The following is a 19,127-nucleotide window of genomic DNA, read 5'->3' as shown; positions in this document are numbered from 1 at the left end:
GACAGACAAAATGACGTTCCTGGGGTCATACAGCTCATTTAAGTGTCTGAGATGGAATTGAAATCCAATCTTCCTGACCTCCAAGTTTTGTGTCCTCTCTAACTTATACCATGAGTTTTATCCCAGTCAAAGAGACACAAGGTGAAGGGAAAAGGAGACTGGTCAAGGAGATAAGAGACCTAGTTTGTCATCCCAGTACAATCAGAAAAAAAACCCTTACCTTCTGTCTTAGAACCAATACTATTTATTGATTAGTTCCAAGGTAGAAGAGTAGTAAGGGCTAGGTAAGGGGAGTTAAGTGACTTTCCCAGGATCACACAGCTAAGAAGTGTCTGCCAGATTTGAACCTAGTATCTCCTATCTCTAGGCCTGGCTCTCAATCCACTGAGCCACCAAGCTGCCCTGCCCCACTCTTCCCCCCCATTCATCTAAGCACTATTGATAATAATAATAATAATAATTTATTAATAATTATAACTGGTAATAATTGAAAATGGTAATTAATATTGATAATGAAAATAATAGGATGCTTTAAATTTCATAAGTTGCTTTAATAGGTACATCTCATTTTTACTAGTTGTGTGATCTTGAATGTCATTTAAATTTCCTTGGGTTTCAGTTTATTTGTCTATAAAATGAAGAGGCTGGAATACATGATCCTTATGCTTATCCCTTCTAGCTTGAACATTTTATGATTCTATTTGAATATGTTTAGACACTATTCTTATTCATGAACATGTGGTTGGACAAAGGGACATTTTATAAATATTGGGAACACTGGGGAATAGGTATCAAGATAATATAAAAACAGTAGACCATTTTCTTGTTCCTACTTTGTGTCTTCTTTCCTCCAATGGTGGAACCATTTCTCTTGGCTCCTACTCCTTAACTTTCAGACTCAAGATGCTTGATCAATTGGGCTATGGTATAATAATTAGCCCCATACAGGCTCCATTCTGGGCCTCTCACTCCACATCCAACTTGTAGAATGGAGAAATGAATATACTAGAGCATACTTGACTGAGCAAGCGATATCTTCTAAGAAGAATCTCTGGGTCATAGAAGATATTTGTTCATATCTTAGTCAACAGATATAGTGTGGTATAGTGATTAGAAATAAATTCTCAAAACCAGAAAGACCTTGCTTTAAGCATTACCTCTGATACATATCTAAAAAAAAAAAAAACCCTTACCTTCCTTTTTAGAATCAATACTCAGCGTTGGTTCCAAGTCAGAAGTAAGGACTAGGCTGGTTAAGTGACTTGCCCAGAGTCCCACAAATAGGAAGTGTCTAAGGCTAGATTTCAAAACAGGACTTCTCCAGGCCATATTCTTTATCCACTCTGAGACCTATCTGCTCTTACTAAATGACTTTTAAGGCTTCTTCCAACCCCATCTCTCTGATCTTCTGACTTGTTAGTTGAGTGAAATACGTTACTTCATTCAAAAAACTAGTTTGTTCAGTTTCTCCTTTTCCTCCAAATTAATTGATCATATGCTAGTTTGTTGTATTTCATCTGAAAATTGCCCAGTTTTCTTAGTACTAAATAAACCATCTCAATTCCCATTGTAACTGAAATCAGAGGTCCACTGAGGCTGAGGCATCTGGTCAAAGCTAAAGTATATTTGACTTGAGGATGTCAGTTATAATTATTAACCTGTTGAGCTCAGTAAAGGTCATATATTTGTTTCTGGTCCCCAATGCTATGGGCAGCATTTTTATTCTTGGTGAAAACATGGACAGTTGAACATGGCATGTGAAAATGTCTTATCCTGAAAATGATGAATTGGTAGTCTTCCTCACCCATAATTTTGCATTGTAATTCTGGGTTCAGAAACTGTACCCATTGTCAAAGGGTAAGTAGGAAGAAGCCCAAGTCAAATCGAGTTATAATATACATAACCTTAATCACTGAGGTCTTCTTTTGTCTGACTAGCATACCACTAATTGAATTTTTATTAAGGAACTTCAGCTTTCAAATGCATGTGTGTTGGGGGAAGGAGACTGGATGAGATAACCTTTAAATTCATTATTCTAGGGTCTTATGGAAGGTTTGGCCTCCAGATCTTTTTTGCTCTAATTATCTGTTGCTTGAAACCCAAGAGTCTATTTATCTTAATTTGGGGCACATGTGCCTCTGTTTGTTGACTCTGGCAACACAAGAATTCCAAAGGTAACTCATAGTTCCTGAAACTTTCCTTTGTGAAAGGGAGAGAGAACATCTACCTCTATCACCCTTAATTTGCACAAGGGGCAACAGAAGCTGTGTATATTTTATCTGCTTAAAGGCCACCAAAGGAAATGAAAAGGCCAGTTTAGTGTGCTTGAAAGGTTGGTCCATTTATCCATATTGGACAAGTGAAGAAATTCTCAGTGCTATGGATATTTGTCAGTAATGTCAATATTGCCAATAACTTAATTAAAGAAGGTACAACTTCCTCTAACTCAAAGACGGAGTTAACATAGTACTTGCCCCCAAAAGGATTACTTGTATTGTCTAGCATTAGGATTCAAATGTGAATTTAAATTCCCTAAATGAGATGTCATTTAGGCCTATTTAATAATTCCAAAATGGTGAAAATGTCATGAAGACCTGAATCAGTTACCCTAGTATTTCAAGGAAAAAAAATCATTTGCCTCAAGGGAGAAAAAAGTTTTTTTCCCCTTTCCCCCAACTCCCTTGAGTTATTCATTAACTTTCTTAGCTTTAAATTCCATTTACTTTGAGAAGATCTAGTATGGGCCTTAAATAGTTGTCATGAAAGTGACTCCGATAATCCCCTTTGCAATGAAATGGAATAGAATAGCCAAATGCTAAGGATTCCATTCAAAACAATTGCAGAGAACAGAAGAATGACTATCAAAGTGTCCTCAGGAAACTTACCTGTTATAGGTGTGAATACTGCAGGAGCATAACTTTCATAGACTTTTGTTTGGCTTTCTATGTATTTAGACTTCCTTGGAGTATTTGTTTTTTGCTTCATTGTTGTCCATCTGTATGGAGTAAAAAAAAAATAATTCAATGAAATTCAGTTGCCCAGAAAGATATCTTATACCTTGTTTTTTCTCTTTAACATTTTTTATCTTAATTGAGCTTTGCCAAATCCCTATAAAAAGGCAGAACACAAACAGGCATCTTTTCCACACTGAAGATCCATTGAAAGACTTTGGGATGCTTAACTTGGAGATAAGAACAATGTGGGGGGATGGAGAGGATTAGGAGAGAATGGAATATGATCATTGTCTTCAAATCATATGGAAGAGGATTCCTCAAGATCTAGAGCTAAGAGGGACTAAAGAGGTCAGCTAGTCCAATCCCCTCATGTTGTAAAAGAGGAACCTAAAGCCCAGGGAAGTCAAGTGACTTGACTAAGGTCACAGAAATAATAAACCTCAAAGTTGGAATTTGAACCCAGGTTCTTTGATAGTAGAGGTGCTTTCCATTGTGCTACACTGAACTTTTTTTTCCGACTGGCCTCTAAGAACAGAAATAGGAGCATGGGTAGATTGCCTAGAAGTAAATTTAATTGTGATGTAAGGGGAAAAACTTTAACAATTAAGAACTATACCTAATTGGAATAGGCTACTTTGGGAGTAGTGGATTCCCCTTTATTATAAAGGTAAAACTGGATGTTCACTTGTGGAGTGACAGTAGAAAGAATTTTTATTTGGATGACCTCTGAGGATTCTTCCAAATCTGAGGGTTTGTGATTCCTGCCTTTATTCATTTGTTCACAGTATAGTAATGATTCAAAAGACAGTCTGAGGCATTTTGAATTCTTAATGGAAACAGAGCTTCAAATTAAATCAAAACAACCTTCAATTATTTTAGTGAGCAAAATCTGACCCAAGGCAGTTTTCCCATGTGCATAAACAATGAATCTTCTTTTCCAGTTAAAGTTAAGGAAAGTCAGTGCAGCCAAACCTGAGTCCACTTATGAAGCAATAGTATAGTCTTTAATTTATTGTTGGCAGGAGAATCTAGTAACCACTCTGACAGTAAAGAAACCAAAAAACTGCCCAAGAGACTTTCAAAAGTATTCAGAATGAAGTGTAAACTAATTAAAAGAAATCCACTATGCAAATTTTAAACATGAACCATCAAGGGAATGGATAGATGTCCAAGCTTTTTTGTAGATTGAAGTTACTGGGTAAGAATCTAGCCCAAGTTGGTTTACGAATTTATGAATAATTCTAAAAGCTTATGTTTGTAGAGCCTGAGCATGCTTCTGCTCAGAATCACAAACAGTTTTGTATATTAGCCCACTTCTATACTATACCAATAACCATATAATTGGATAGTCAATGGATGATTTTTGTCACCTTAATTTTTCCAGCATAAACCGAGGCACACAGCAAATATATTATAAGATGATCACAAATCTCATTGGAGAAATAAAAAAAGATATACATACATATATATATATATATATATATATATATATATTGATGTAAAACCAAAGTTCCCTGCCTTTTACTATCTCTCACAAAAGAACTGAGTAAAATTCATTTATTGAAGACAAGTTTGTTATCTTTCAATAGATCAACGAGAATGCATTTATTAAGCACCTACTATGTTCTCATCATCTTCTCACAAAGGGCCTACATTCTAATAGGGGAAACAAAAATGTACATATACAAGTATATAAATAACAAATAGATACTGAATGAATGTGAAATAAACACAAGGTTGTTAGGGAAATAAGGCATAAGCTGTTGTGAGGATCAGAAAGGCTTCACGTAGAAGGTATTATTTGAACTTCATCTTGAAGATGGCTTTGGTGTGCAGAACCCTGACCAAGGTGCTGGGGAAGAAATAAAGTTTAATAAAGCATAAACTCTGATCTCAGGGAGCTTAGAGTATAGTACAGGAATCTCTCTCTCTCTCTCTCTCTCTCTCTCTCTCTCTCTCTCTCTCTCTCTCTCTCTCTCTCTCTCATACACACACACACACGTATAGAGATGACCTGGACACACAGTAATATATGGTAAGTATACTGAAGAATTGTATGTGCTTGAGATAACTGGGTCATGCCAGACATTATTACCCTGGTTAAATCAGTGGTTTGATGATTGTTCTGGGTTACAATATAGTTGATCCAAAGTGGTGTGCAGAAAAAAAACAGTGCGCATCAAACAAGATCCAAATCAGTTTGCCACTTGCTGTGTGACCTTGGGAAAGTAATATAACAAGTTAAGGCTTCAGTTTCCCACCTGTAAAATTAATTTTTTCCATCTATAAAATTAAATTGGAGATAATCAATGGAAGGAAGGCAAGAGAATTAAGAGAGATTTGGACAGGGTTCTTGTAGGAGGTAGGATTTTTGCTGGAACTTGAAGGAAACCAGAGAAATCAAGAGGGAGAGATGAGAGTTCCTGTCAATGGATATGATTCAATATACTCGCTCAGTCCAGTGGCCACAAATGTACCCCAGCTAAATGACTGGCTTTAGGATTCTCTATCTGGATATTCCACTGGTACTTAACATGTTCTCAAAAGAAACTTGTCTTTTGTTAAATCTGATCCTTCTTTGGAGTCTATTCTCTGGCTCTGCCAGTAGTATACTTATATCAGAAACTGGATTAAGTGTTTTCTAAGCTTCCTTTCAGTTTTAAATCTCATGAAATGGTTGATACTATTTTTGACTCTACTTCCTTTCCTTTCCTTTCCTTTCCTTTCCTTTCCTTTCCTTTCCTTTCCTTTCCTTTCCTTTCCTTTCCTTTCCTTTCCTTTCCTTTCCTTTCTCCTCTTCCTTCCTCTCTCTTTCCCTTGTAGTCATCCATCTATTCTTCTTGATTCCATTTACTTATTATTGTTTCCCTTTGCTACTATCCCATTTCTCCCCATCTGCCTGAACCCTTGCAGTAGTCCCCTAGTAGGTATTACTATCTACACATTCTTCCCTTTCTAATCACATCACTGCCATGTCTAGTCATTTCACTTTTCTCTTCAAAAATCTTCAAAGAGGAATTTCTCCCCCACAGAGAAATACAGATTTCTCATTAAGCGCAGTTTCCAATTCTTTGTCTGACATTCAAGGCTCTCTGGAATCTAGTTATACCTTACCTTTGAGTCCTTAGTTGAGATTTTTCTTCTTTAACAATTTTATGCTCTAGGTAAATGAACTACTCATTTGGAGCTTCCTTATTTCCATGTTTTGAGCTAACTACACTTTACTTACTGGAATGTCCATTATCTTTGACTACGAAATTGTTAACCATATAGCACCACTCAGATGTCACCTCCTCCATGAAACCCACTCTGATCTCCTAATGACATTCAATTCAGTTAGTAAGCATTTATTAAGGACCTACTATGTGCCACACACTGTGTTAAAATCTGGGGTACAAAAAGAGGCAAAAGGCAGTCCTTGGCCTCAAGGATCTTACAATCTAATGTCCTCATGCGACACTTTATTTTATACCTCTGAAATTCATCTTTTTTCTTACCTTCCATCTTAGAACCTATTCTGTGTATTGGTTGTAAGGCAGAAGAGCAGCAAAGGTTATGTAAGTAAGGCCACAGGGGTTAGGTGACTTGCCCAGGATCACATAGTTAGGAAGTGTCTGAGGCCAGATTTAAGACTTCCCATCTCCAGGCCTGCCTCTGGTTTCCCTGATCTGGTTTAAAGTACTTCCATAATGTTATACCTCTTATTATCAGTGTCTGGACTTACCTCTGGGAGGGCACTTAACTGTATCTTGTGAATCTTCTCTAGTGAATAGTATTGCATGCTGCCTATAGCAGGTGCTTAATAAATGTTTGTAGTTGTATGAAAATAACCTCATAATAGTTTTTTTTTTGTGAAAATAATGAGGACTTTCCCTCTGGTTTGGAGTGGAGACCTGTGCGTCAATTCCTTTGACAAGTACTTCCGGTCCTGAACTTCTCAGAGTCTGCAATAGAATGAATGGGGCTACTGAGGAAATGAAAAGTCCCTGAAAAATAGCCTCATTTTTCCTGAGACCACACAAAATTCAATGCCTCAAAGAAGTTTAGATTTTTCACTTAAAATCTCAGTTCACTCCAACTAACTAGAGGAAGGCTTGTTTAAATCATTGACATTACTGGGTCATAGTATTTGAAAGAAATATTGTTTTATTACTTTTAAGAAATTAGCAAGAAGATAATAGAATGTTGATTGGGCACGGTACAAATCTATAGACAAGTTCTAATGCGTGAAGAGAAGTAAAATTTTAGACATATTTGACAGTGGATGGAATGTTGCTGGGCCTGGAGTTAGACAGACCTCAGTTCAAATCTTGCCTATGACATTAATTAGCTGTGTGACAATAGGCAAATCACTTAACCTCTTTTTGCCTCACTTTACCCAACTGTAAAATGGGAATAATAACAGCATCTACTTCACAGTGTTTGTTATAAGGACCAAATGAGATATTATTTTTGAAGTACTTTGCTACTACTTAGCATGTAGCAGGTAATTAATAAATTCTTATTGCCTCTCCCTTGTCTCTAAGGTGAGAATAACAGGAACTCTATTTTAGGGTTTTTGTGGGGACTTAAATGGGACAACATATGTAAGATGTTTTGCAAATCTTAAAATATAGATAATTTGTATTAACAGCTACAATATAACTTCTTTGGATTATTTGTATTTGCTTTATTTATATTTGCTTCCAAGCCCTTTCCTCAGAGTGGGAAACCATCATTCACTGAGTTGGTTTCTTTTTGTACCCGAAGACAATCAGAAATCTACTTCCAGGGGATATGTAATCTTTTTGCTTTGTAGTGTTCACTATGAACATAAGAGAAAGCACCATTATGGAGATAGCTGCTGCTAATACCTGTGGCAGAAGATGAAGAAATAGAGAAATTCAGGAAAGCTAATTTGAAGAGTGTCCAAATTAAGTTGGCATATATATTGATTTGTGGTGAATTCAATATGAAAATGGAGTATGGGAATGATGGCAAAAACTTTTTTGGAAAATAGAGCTTGAGACTAAGAAATGAAAGAGGCTGAAGACTAGTGGACTGCTAAGAAGATTCATGCTTAAACAACTTGGATATTTTCACAAGAAAATGGTCAGTAGGCACTGGGCATGGTGAGAGCTAAATTTCATCATAAAATTGAAAACTGGCTATATTTTAGAGAGAGAGAACACAGAAGTAGCAGTTTTAATTGCCTGTGTTAGTGAGATCATCCACTGGTTATAAAAAAGTCAAAGTGAACCCCAAATTGAAAGAAAGGATAAAGGTGAGAAGCTGTCACCCTCTCTTGGATAAGTTGGATCTATTTAAATAAGTTCTTAATATGGAAAAATACAAATAAGAACCTTGACTCTATCATCATGTCTTAGAGGATCTGACCTCTAAAAAGACGCACCACAGACTATTTGAATAGCTCAAAAATAATTTCAGCTAGCATTCTCCTTGTCAATCAGAGACACGATGGCCAAAGCCAACACTGATTTAGATTCTAGGCACATTTATAGATGACTGATGGAAGACTATTGAGCAATATTACCTCACAAAGAAGCAAAAAGTGGTGAGGAGAAAGTCTGTAGAGAGCTTGCTGTGAGATCTAGCTAAACCAGATTATCTAAGGAACATTTATAGAGAAAACTGAAGAGAGGGCAACAGACCAATGTGAAATGAGACAGTTCTGTTGTTATAATAATCTAGTCTCATCTTTGATCATAATGGAACTACCACATTTGGACTCCACTTTTCCAGAGCTCATTGTAGGAGGAAGTAGAAATGCATTTAAGAAGAAGGAAGGAAGCTAACAGTTATTAAGGATTTACTATGGGCTAAGCACTGTGCTTTGTGTTTTCCATAAAAAAGGCCAAAAGCTTTTATCTTATTTGATCCTCAAAACTACTTATTTGATCCTCAAAACAACTTGGATATAATCCAAGACCTACTGGGTAGGCTGAAACTTCAGATATAAGTAAACACCTGCTAATCACATCTCTTTCCTTACTCCTGGCCCTCTGCTTGATGGTGCTCAACAACCTCCCTCCAACCCCCCCCAAAAAGTGAACATGAAATCAGAAGAGATGGGACCATGTACATATCTGTAGTGCTTCAGGGTTATGGTCCAAAGCTTCAGGGTTGACTGGGGATAGCTAAAACCATGGAAGGCAAAACTATGGATAAGGGGTTCCTACTGTACTTTTATTAGTCCCATTTTGCAGTTGAGGAAACTGAGGCAAAAAGCAGCTAAGTGTCTAGGGCAGGATTTAAATTCAGGTCTTCCTGACTACAGATCCAGTGATCTATCCATTGTGTCACCTATTTGCCTCCAAAGGGTCTGGGAAAATAGACATGGCAAAAACCTATGATGGAGGCAACACCATTTAAAATTTATCTGGGAAACAATTCTCAAATTATCGCAAAGAACAGAAGATTACAAAAAGATGAAATATATCCTAGCAATGCCTTTCAAAAGATAATTGAGATGACATCAGTAACTATATAGATCCATGAGCCTATTGTCTCCTCTCTATAAAGTATACATGAACCTAGTTTGTGCATGCACCAAGGATATGTTTAATGAAAAGATGAGATAGGAACAGGCATTATTTCAGAGATGATATCCTTTGGTAGAATACACCTTCATTGTTGCACAGCTGACTAATAATGTAAAGAAAATAAGATCCATTTTTGTTTATTATCTATTGATTTTTCAGAAGACATTTTATTCAATAGAGAAAAATGCAGACTTCAAAGCTCAGGCAAGGTATCTTCCACTGAAACATTAAAATTGTACAATATTCGATGACTGATAGGACTCCAGAGATGATGTTGTTTAATAATACACTGATATTGATATCAAGAAAGGGAGGGAGATATATGTTCACTAAAGATGTTCACCAGGGTCACAAATGATATCTTGTGCCAAGTTCAAACAAAAGGAAGAACAAATGCCTTTATGAGGAGATGACACTTTTTCTAAATGCCCTGAGACCCAGAGTACTCTAAAGACTTCTCAGAGGTAGCTAGGTGGCATAGTACACGGAGTGGTAGACTTAGGGTCATGAAGATCTGAATTAAAATCGATCCATAGAATTTATTAGCAAGTCATTTAGCATCTTCTGGGCAAGTCACTTAACATCTTACAGCCTCAGTAGTCCTCTCTGTAGAAAGGGGATTTTAATAGTGCTTCCTCACAGGATTGCTATCATGATCCAATGAGATAACATGTGTGAGATACTTTGCAAACCTTAAAATTCTATGTAAATGTTAGCTTTTATTATTAGTGGGCAGCTAGGTGGTTCAGAGGATAGAATGCTGAGTCTGGAGTCAGGGAGACTCATCTTCCCAAGTTCAAATCTATTTTCAGACACTTACTAACTGTGTGATCCTCGGCAAGTTACTTAACTCTGCTTGCCTCAGTTGCCTCACTTATGAAATGAGCAGAAGGAATTGTTAAACCACTCCAATATTTTTGCCAAGAAAACCCCAAATGATGCCATGAAGAGTTGAATATGACTGAAAAACGAATGAATAACAACACATTATTAGTAGCAATAATGAACTACATACCAACTCAAAATGCAACAGTCTCACCAATTGGACTGGTAAAATAAAAATGGAAGAGAAAAATAACATTAAACAAAGTGATATGACATGTTCTGGCAAGATAGACTATTGGGTTCATTCATCATTATGTGTAACCTGGATAAATGCACCAGATGCATAATGAACTAGACCCAGAAATAAGTAAAAAGAAAATCCAAGGATGGATTATCTTTGAAGGAATGAATGGATGGATGGAGAAATATTTGTTAAATGCTTAATATATGGGACCAGCTCTGTGATAAGCCCTGGAGAAATAAATACCAAAAAAAGTCAAACCTGCCTGCAAGATGCTTCCATTCTAATGGGAGAAGAAAAATCTCACATAAGGGAGGGCATATTAAGGAAGAACATCCTGGTCAGAAAAATTATAAGGGAGTAAATTGACATACTTGGTTCAGGCATGTTCTACATTCAGGAGGGTTAGGGAAGGAGACAAGAAAAGAGTACGCATACAGACGTGAAGCTGCTAGTCAAGGTAATGCCCACAGAGAAGGGAATAAAGTGAAGCAGGGCTGAGGCTTTCCTGAAATAGTGCACAAGAGAGGAAGTCATCAAACAAGCATTTGATATTCCAGGTTGGAAGTTCCTCTAGGAAAGCCTCAGCTCAGTAGAGAGAGATAGATGCTAGAGAGGAAGAAGTGACTTGGAGAAGCTGAATAGTCCCTTCATTGGTCCCAAATGACATGTAGCTGCATAAGATCCTCTTGGTAACACCAGGATTTTCTCTGTATTGCTATGTAGCTACGAATCATGGAAAGCTATATTTTTGGGATGATCAAAATGACAAATAATCCAAAAGGACAGTGGAAAGAAGTCTGGTCAATGAAAACAGGTAAATGATGACTCATATAGGAGAAACAGTACAAAAAGACTTTGTTGAAGATATAGAAAAGGCTTTATTTTTTGGGTAGGTTGGTCCTCTGTGGAATATTTATGGGACCAAATGGGCAAGAAATCCACATCTGTAGAGGTTGTCATTGGCACTGGTGGATAGTACCAATGGGTCACTATTATTTTGGGTAATCAAAATGATAAATAACCCAAAAGGGCAGTGGAAAGACACATGGCAAGTGCAAATAGGTTGCCACATGTTATGGAAGGATGACTCACCCAGGAGAAGCAGGACAAAAGATGTTATGAGGTCACATAGGAATAGAAAGGGAGGTTGGCCAACTATGTAGCAAGACTGCGAGACAACGGCTAGACAGCATGCTACTCTGATACCTCCAGGATATTAAAAGATTCAGACGAATGACTCCAGTTCATTGGGTTGATCTTCTGTGGGGTATTTACAGGACGAAAAGTGGTCAAAAATTCCAAGTCTGTAGAGACTGTGATCCGCACTGGCAAAAGGTACCAATGAGATCATGGGTCCATTAGAGTATTAAGTAAAACCAATTTAATTAAGTAAAAACAATGTGGTAGCAGGAAGCTAGGTAAAAGGCAAACAAGTCAGGAAAACCTGATTTTTAAATCTAGCTTCAGGCACTTATTAGCCGTGTAACTCTGGGCAAGTTTTGCTTCTCCTAGTTTCAGTTTCTTTGTCTAACATGGGGATAATGATTATACTTACCTCATGGAGTTGTGAAAATAAAATTAGATAATATAGTTAAGATGCTTTGCAAACCTTGAACTGCTTTATCAATGTTAGCCATAATTAAAGCCTTATATAGAGGAAAAAATGCTAGGTTTAGAAATGACTTATCTCCAATTTATCCTGTATATATTTTGTTGGTGCATAGTTGCTTGCATGTTGTGTCCCCTTATAGGCTGTGAGCTCCTTAGAAGCAACTGTCTTTTGCCTTTCTTTGTACCCCTAGCACTTAGCCCAAAGCGTCTTATTCTTTGTGACTATACTTGGGTTTTTTGACAACGATACTGGAGTGGTTTGCCATTTCCTTCTCCACTCATTTTACACATGAGGAAACTGAGGCAATCAGGGTTAAGTGACTTGTCCAGGGTCACACAGCAAATAAATATCTGAGGTCAAATTTGAACTCAGGTCTTCCTGAATCCAGACCTGGATCTCTATCCACTGTGCCACCTAGCTACCTAATATATTGTAGGTATTTAATAAATGCTGGTTGACTTGTTGGCTGGATTTGAATTCCCCATGAGACTTTTGCTTGGCCTCTTTGTGCCTTAGTTGCCTCATTTGTAAAATGAAAGGCTTAAACTAGGTGGCTTCTATGGCCACATATCTTATTTTCCCCTCTAGCCTAGGATCTTTGTACAATCATGGCAGAACTTTTGCTCTTAGAGCATGTTTTTCCCCAAAATATTGTTTTTCTAATCACAGACTGACCCCATCTCGAATACTAGGTGTCCACATGGATAAGAGGAGAGTGGCCTTTGAATACAACATTTTTTCATGTTTATGAGTTTCACACAAATATGTACACTTCGCTTCCCAGCTAACCAGCTATGATTACATTTGTACAGCATGAGAAATACCATAGACTGTCTGTGCTACTCTATAACTTGGCATGCTCCCTGATAGAAGTAATAGCTAGTATTTATATAGTACCTTATGATTTGCAGAGTGTATTTTATTATCTCATTTGATCCTTACATTGACCCTGGGAAGCAGTATCCCAATGTAAAAAAAAAACAACCCTTACTTTCTGTCTTAGTAATGAATCTTTGGACAAAAGGGCAAGGGCTAGGCAAGAGGGGTTAAATGACTTGCCCAGGGTCACACAGCTAAGAAGCATCTGAGACAAGATTTAAACCTAGGTGCTCCCAGCTGTGGTCCTGGCACTAGCTGCTCCTATTATCCCCATTTTACAAATAAAGAAACTGAAGCAGATAGGGGATAAATGACTCACCCAGAGTCAAATAACTAATAAGTGTCTGAGGACAAGTTTAAACTCAGGTCTTACTGACTCCACCTCTAGTTCTCTATCCATTGTGCTACCCAGCTGCCTCCAAACTAATTCGGACCTCGCAAAACTTCCTGAGTCAGAAAGCTTTACTGTGTAGCATCTCCCTGCTATGAAAACCAAAACACTTAGTCATCTGGGACAGGGAACACTCAAATCAATGTATTTCTTGCCCAAGTAGGTGCCAAGCTAGAGTTTTCAGGATATTTGAGTCCACATTTCATAACATTTGAGCTCAGGAATAAGCTAAACACCAAGAGGTCAGTTCTGGAGCCCCCTTTACAGAGAAGAAGCTGAAATTTCCCTCTCCATCCCATAGGAAGCAGGGTGATCTGTGGCCTGAATGAAATTCCACTATTGTCAAAGGACCAACATATTGCATACACACAAGTGAACAAAGTCGCTGGAAGAAGGAAGGTTTTGTGTTTTCATTGATCCTATGTTGAGTTCTCATAAAGCTAGAACCAGAAGGTGACCCTCGTTGAACATATAAGGAAATAAGGACCAGGAGAAACTGAATTTGAACCCATGTACTCTGATCCCAGAGCCTGGCTCCCTCTGTTGTGCTGAAATAAGACTTGGGATCAGGAATGCAGTATTATGCTAAGGGATAAGAGACATTAATTAAGTGAGAAAATGAATGGAAAACTTGTGACTTCAATATTTTTCTTCTCCTAACAGGATCAGTCAGGCATGTAGGGAGGGCAGCAAGAGATGGGTCCTCTTGAGTAGCAAGGGGCATTTCACCCCCCCCCACACACACACACACATACACACTTCAGAACTAGATTTCCTGGCTCCTAAAAAGTGTGGCAAGTGAGAAAGAGGGCTGCCCCTGGAGGCAAGAAGACTCGAGTTGAAATCCTGTCTCTACCACATACTAGTTATATTACTCTGGATAAGTCTCAATAGCCCCCAGCCAACTCTCTCTCTAAGACTATAAGGTACAGACAGATTAGTTCATAGGATCACAGATTTAGGGATGGAAGGGATATTAGAGACTTTCAAGTCAAACTCTCTCATTTTTCATACGACTTAAGAGAAACCTAATGAATTTACTCAGGGACATACAAATGTGTTTGAGGCAGGATTTGAACACTCACTCCAAGTCCAGTGCCCTGGCTGTCCATTATGCTGTGATATCTCTCACTGAGTTGTTATACTTCGTTATTAAAGAAAAGCTTATACACAAGTGGTTTCTCATACTAATGAGATCACAAGTCCAGATTTAAAAAAAAATCACAAATAACAAAAGGGGTCACTTATGATGATCCATTTCCTTTCTAGTTTTTGCCTTAGATATCCATAGGATATCATAGGGCAGTGATGGTGAACCTTTTAGACTGAGCACCCGGACTGCATCCTCATGCCACATGTGAGCTACCCCATTATCCCAGACAGGGGAGGGAGGAAGTGCTCCCACTGAACTGCTGGGCAGAGGGGTGGTGATGTGAAAAATGTCCTCAGGCACAGCAGAGAGGGGAAGGAAGCAGCCCCCCCCCCCAAACACATGCCATAGGTTCCCCAGCATGGCTATACAGACTAGATTTGGTGTCTAAGTTTGATACAGTTTCTACCCTGAACTTTTAACAAAATAAAGATTTTTTTAGGGGCAAATATAATTATTTTAATTGAACATGTTTCCTCCTTAGTTAAGTGAAAGAACAATCTAGGGCAGATGAAGTGACAGGTTTTATCATAACCAGAAGGCAGTGTCACATTATCATTGACTTCATTGTTTAATTATTTCAGTGTGAGGGCCATTGACCATTTGACTCATATTATGTTACATGATTTCTAGGCATGAGTTCTAACTTGACACAAATTTGTTTTCATCCTTAGTGTGGGCATTCCTTGGAAGAACGGTCCAATTTAAACATGGCAGCTATGGAGCTTAAGGTATGGAAAGCAGGCCTGTGGAGAGTAGGTCTAGGATTATATGCCCACTTCCTTCAGCCTCTTTAGTTTTTTAGTCCAAGTAGATGTGATTGGATCCCAGTCTTGCCTTCATTACTGATAGCTATGGGATCTTGGACCAAGTTCTCAGCATCTTTATAATTCCATTTTCTTGTGTGTGAAATGAGTGTATACATTGGCCACCTTTTCCATAAAGAAAAGAGCATAGAGTGATGAGCTGAGCTAGAAAATGACTGTGCATCTTAAATGAGAGGTGATGGGAAAAGCTGAAGGGAATGCTTCAAACCTCTTAAGGTTCCTGCATTACTAATAAAGTTTATATTATTCTGGTACAGCGGTGTCCATTAAGGGACTGGCATTTTGGATTCCTGTGGATCTCTTTATGTCCTTGAGATGTATTCTTAGAAAGTTGTGTAAACCAAAATTTTATAAATGGAATCATATTAAGAATTCCCCAGCCAAGGCATAGTAGTTTGTGCCCAGTCCCCTCCCTTCCATCATCTTCTATTTATTTTATATATGTCTAAACAACATATTGTCTTCCCTGATAGAATGTAAGCTCCTTGAGATCAGGGTCTATTTCATTTTTGCCTTTGAGTACCTTGTGTTAACACAGTGCCTGGCTTGCAATAGAGACTTAATAAATGCTTGTTAATTGATTGATTCTCACATGAAGCTAGCTATTTTAAGGGAAACCTACAAGACATACTTTTGTAACACAAAATTCACAGCTTGGTATGTTTTTAAAGGTCAGACTTTTATATGTAATGCAATTTCATTTCTATTTTCTCTCTATTTTAATCATTTACTTTCTGTCTCAGTAAAACTCTAAGACAGAAGGGCAAAGATTAGGCAGACAGAATTAAATGACTTGCCCAGTGTCATACAACTAGGCAATCTCTGAGGCCAGATTTGATCCCAGGTCTTCCTGACCCCAGGCCGGGTGCTCTATCCACTGTGGCATCTACCTGCCCCATCTGTGTTTTATTAAAGCAAAATAAGTATTATGGAGTACAAAAAATAGTGGAAAGAGCCCTAGGGTTAGCTAGCAGATTAATGTAAAAATCTTATCTCAGTCATGATCTGTATCACCTTGGAAAAGTGATTTTTACCTCTCTGTCCCCTAATTTTCTCATTTGTTAAATGAGAATCTTTGAGTAGATTACCTTTAAGATACCCTTCAGGGAGCAGCTGGGTAGCTCAGTGGATTGAGAGCCAGGCCTAGAGACGGGAGGTCCTGGGTTCAAATCTGAACTCAGACACTTCCCAGCTGTGTGACCCTGGGCAAGTCACTTAACCCCCATTGTCTAGCTCTTACCACTCTTCTGCCTTGGAACCAATACAGATTATTGATTCCAAGACAGAAGATAAGGGTTTTAAAAAAAGATGCCCTTCAGAACTAAATGGCTGCTCTAGTGATCAGAACTTAAACACTTAAGACAAATATGGTGCAGTGGTTAGAGTGTTGAATCTAACTCAGTTCAAATACAGCTTTAGACATTTACTGGTCATGTGATCCTGGGCAAGTCACTTAATCTTTGTTGGGATAATAATAGCAACTATGTCCCAGGGTTGTTGCGAGGATCAAATGAGATAAGATGTATGATGCTTTGCAAATCATAAAGCATTATATATATATATATCTTTATGCATGTGTATGTATGTTTATACAACATGCATATATGAACTATTATTATTATTATTTTGTAATTTAAGTTTTGCTATCCTTTATAACCTCATGGAATTAAATGAGTTCCTCAGTTTTAATTTCTGCTTCAATAAGAAATTATTAATCATTTATGGTGTACAAGGCACTGGGGACACAAAGAGAAAACAAAGACAGTTTCCACCCTCAAAAGGTTTTTTATAGGGCATCCCCAAAATCTTACTGAAGTTTAAAGTTTTGGTACTTATTTCGTTGTTGGTGATATAATCTGTACCCATAAAAAGAACATATCATAAAATTTAAGAAGGGCCCGAATGAAATCTGACCCCATAAACTGGCATGGGGAGTGGAAAAGAGTAAAGGAAATGTTTGACAGGGAAGGTGAAAGCTTGAGCTGGCCCTCCAAAGAAGATAAGGATTCAGAGAAATGGACTTTAAGGAAGAATGCATTTTTAGTTCAGAGGATCATTTGTGGAGATGCTTGTGGGAGGTGGATGGCGATTTCAGGAAACAGTTCATCATCTCTTACAGTTTCATTTCAAACAACCAAAGAGGACTGAAGCAGTCATGGGAACTGATCAATTTCTGGGTGGTTCATCAGCAAACATCTATCCTGTAGGACCACAACAGTCCAAACTTTTGCTCAAGGAATGGGAAGTAGGCGGAATCACGTAATTAATGAAGGAAACTGTCAGGGATTTGCAAATGAAGGGTTGTAATTCTGTTCTTTAAGCCTTGTAAGTGAGCAGGTGAGTAACCCTTTTTCTGCCTAACTCCAATGGCAGTGGTTCCATTGTATTAATGCCTGGGCAAGCTGTCAAGTCTTCTTTATGGGCGCTGTCATTATTATAGTCCTCTCCCAGGCCAGCTATTCTTCCCTGAGATTCAGGATGCCTGCATTGATGCCTGACTATAATTCAACCTGATATATGTCAGTGACACTATATGGGATAAGAGAATTTGATCACATCTATTGAGCCAAATGAGGACACAGGCTTAAACTTGGGACAGATTTGTAACCCTCTACCCCCTGCCTGCTCTCAATCTCTCTCATTTTTCATTTTGGGATCCAGAAAGACTTCATGGGATCCTGAATGCAACTAAAAAGATTTAGATTAAGCATCACAAGGCGGGGTGTGTGCACATTTCTGGAAACAGTAGAAGGTGAGAAATAAAGCTCTCTACTTTAGCAGAAAGGGATTCAGATATCTGGCTGAAGTAGAAAAGAGTCAAATATCTGGACAACAGTAATAAGAGACAGAAATTGTTGTAAGAGAATAAAGGTGACGCCATCAGCTCAAACACAAACAGTAACATCTTACATTACTCACATGGCATCTTAGAGTTTTTAAAGTGCTTTACAAATAATTAGCTCATTTGATCCTCACAACAATCCTGGGAGGTAGGTGCTATTAGGATCCCCATTTCATAGAGGAGAAAAACGAGAATCAGAGTCATTAAATAACATGCCACATAGCAAGTAAATGTCTGAGTCAGCATTTGAACTCAGGTCTTCAACAATCAAGATCTAGTACTCTATTTACTATGCTAGAATACCTCTCCAATAATAACAGATGACCTCATAGAACCAATATAAACTGCCTGTACACTCCTTTAGGACATGGTGAACAAAATAGCTTCCTAAATGCACCAGAGATTGTTTCATGGGACAGCCTGTACCAGAGTACAAAAGATATTACTCAGCTCTAAGCACAGTCCTATGTAACACTCGGGAGTAGATTCTGCGTGTGTGTGCAAAATATAACTATACTACCATATTATATGATTTTAAGACATGGGTTCCAACTTGACACCATTCTCTGCTTTATGCTCTAATTTTGGGAGTCCAGAGTTTGTTTACACACTCATTCCTTCTTAATCGAAGAAAAAATATTTCCCAGTGTAGGAGTATGTCACCTAAAGTATTAGATTTTCTTTTCCAAGATCTTTGGAACCCAGAGGTTAGTCTAGGACTAAAATAGGATGTCTTGTGTGATACATCTTTCTTTTAAAACCCTTATCTTTTATCTTAGTATCAGTTTTAAGAAAGGAGAGTGGCAAGACCTAGACAATTAGGATTAAGTGTCTTGCCCAGGATCACACCACTAGGAAGGG

General features: G+C 38.0%; 1 protein-coding gene across 10 annotated transcripts in view; it reads right to left on the bottom strand.

Annotated features, from left to right (window-relative positions):
* Nucleotides 1-19,127, bottom strand: part of C1H10orf71 (chromosome 1 C10orf71 homolog) — a 41,790-nt gene that overhangs the window by 6,253 nt on the left and 16,410 nt on the right. For all 10 annotated transcript variants that reach the window (XM_056800819.1, XM_056800875.1, XM_056800847.1 and 7 more), the window contains one exon: nt 2,886-2,995. The gene's annotated coding sequence lies outside the window, so the exon portion shown is untranslated. The remainder of the gene's footprint in view (nt 1-2,885; nt 2,996-19,127) is intronic.

The sequence above is a fragment of the Monodelphis domestica genome, chromosome 1 (assembly GCF_027887165.1).
Source record: "Monodelphis domestica isolate mMonDom1 chromosome 1, mMonDom1.pri, whole genome shotgun sequence".
Taxonomy (NCBI): domain Eukaryota; kingdom Metazoa; phylum Chordata; class Mammalia; order Didelphimorphia; family Didelphidae; genus Monodelphis; species Monodelphis domestica.
Note: the sequence above shows the minus strand (reverse complement) of the source record. Positions and strands in the feature narration are given on the sequence as shown.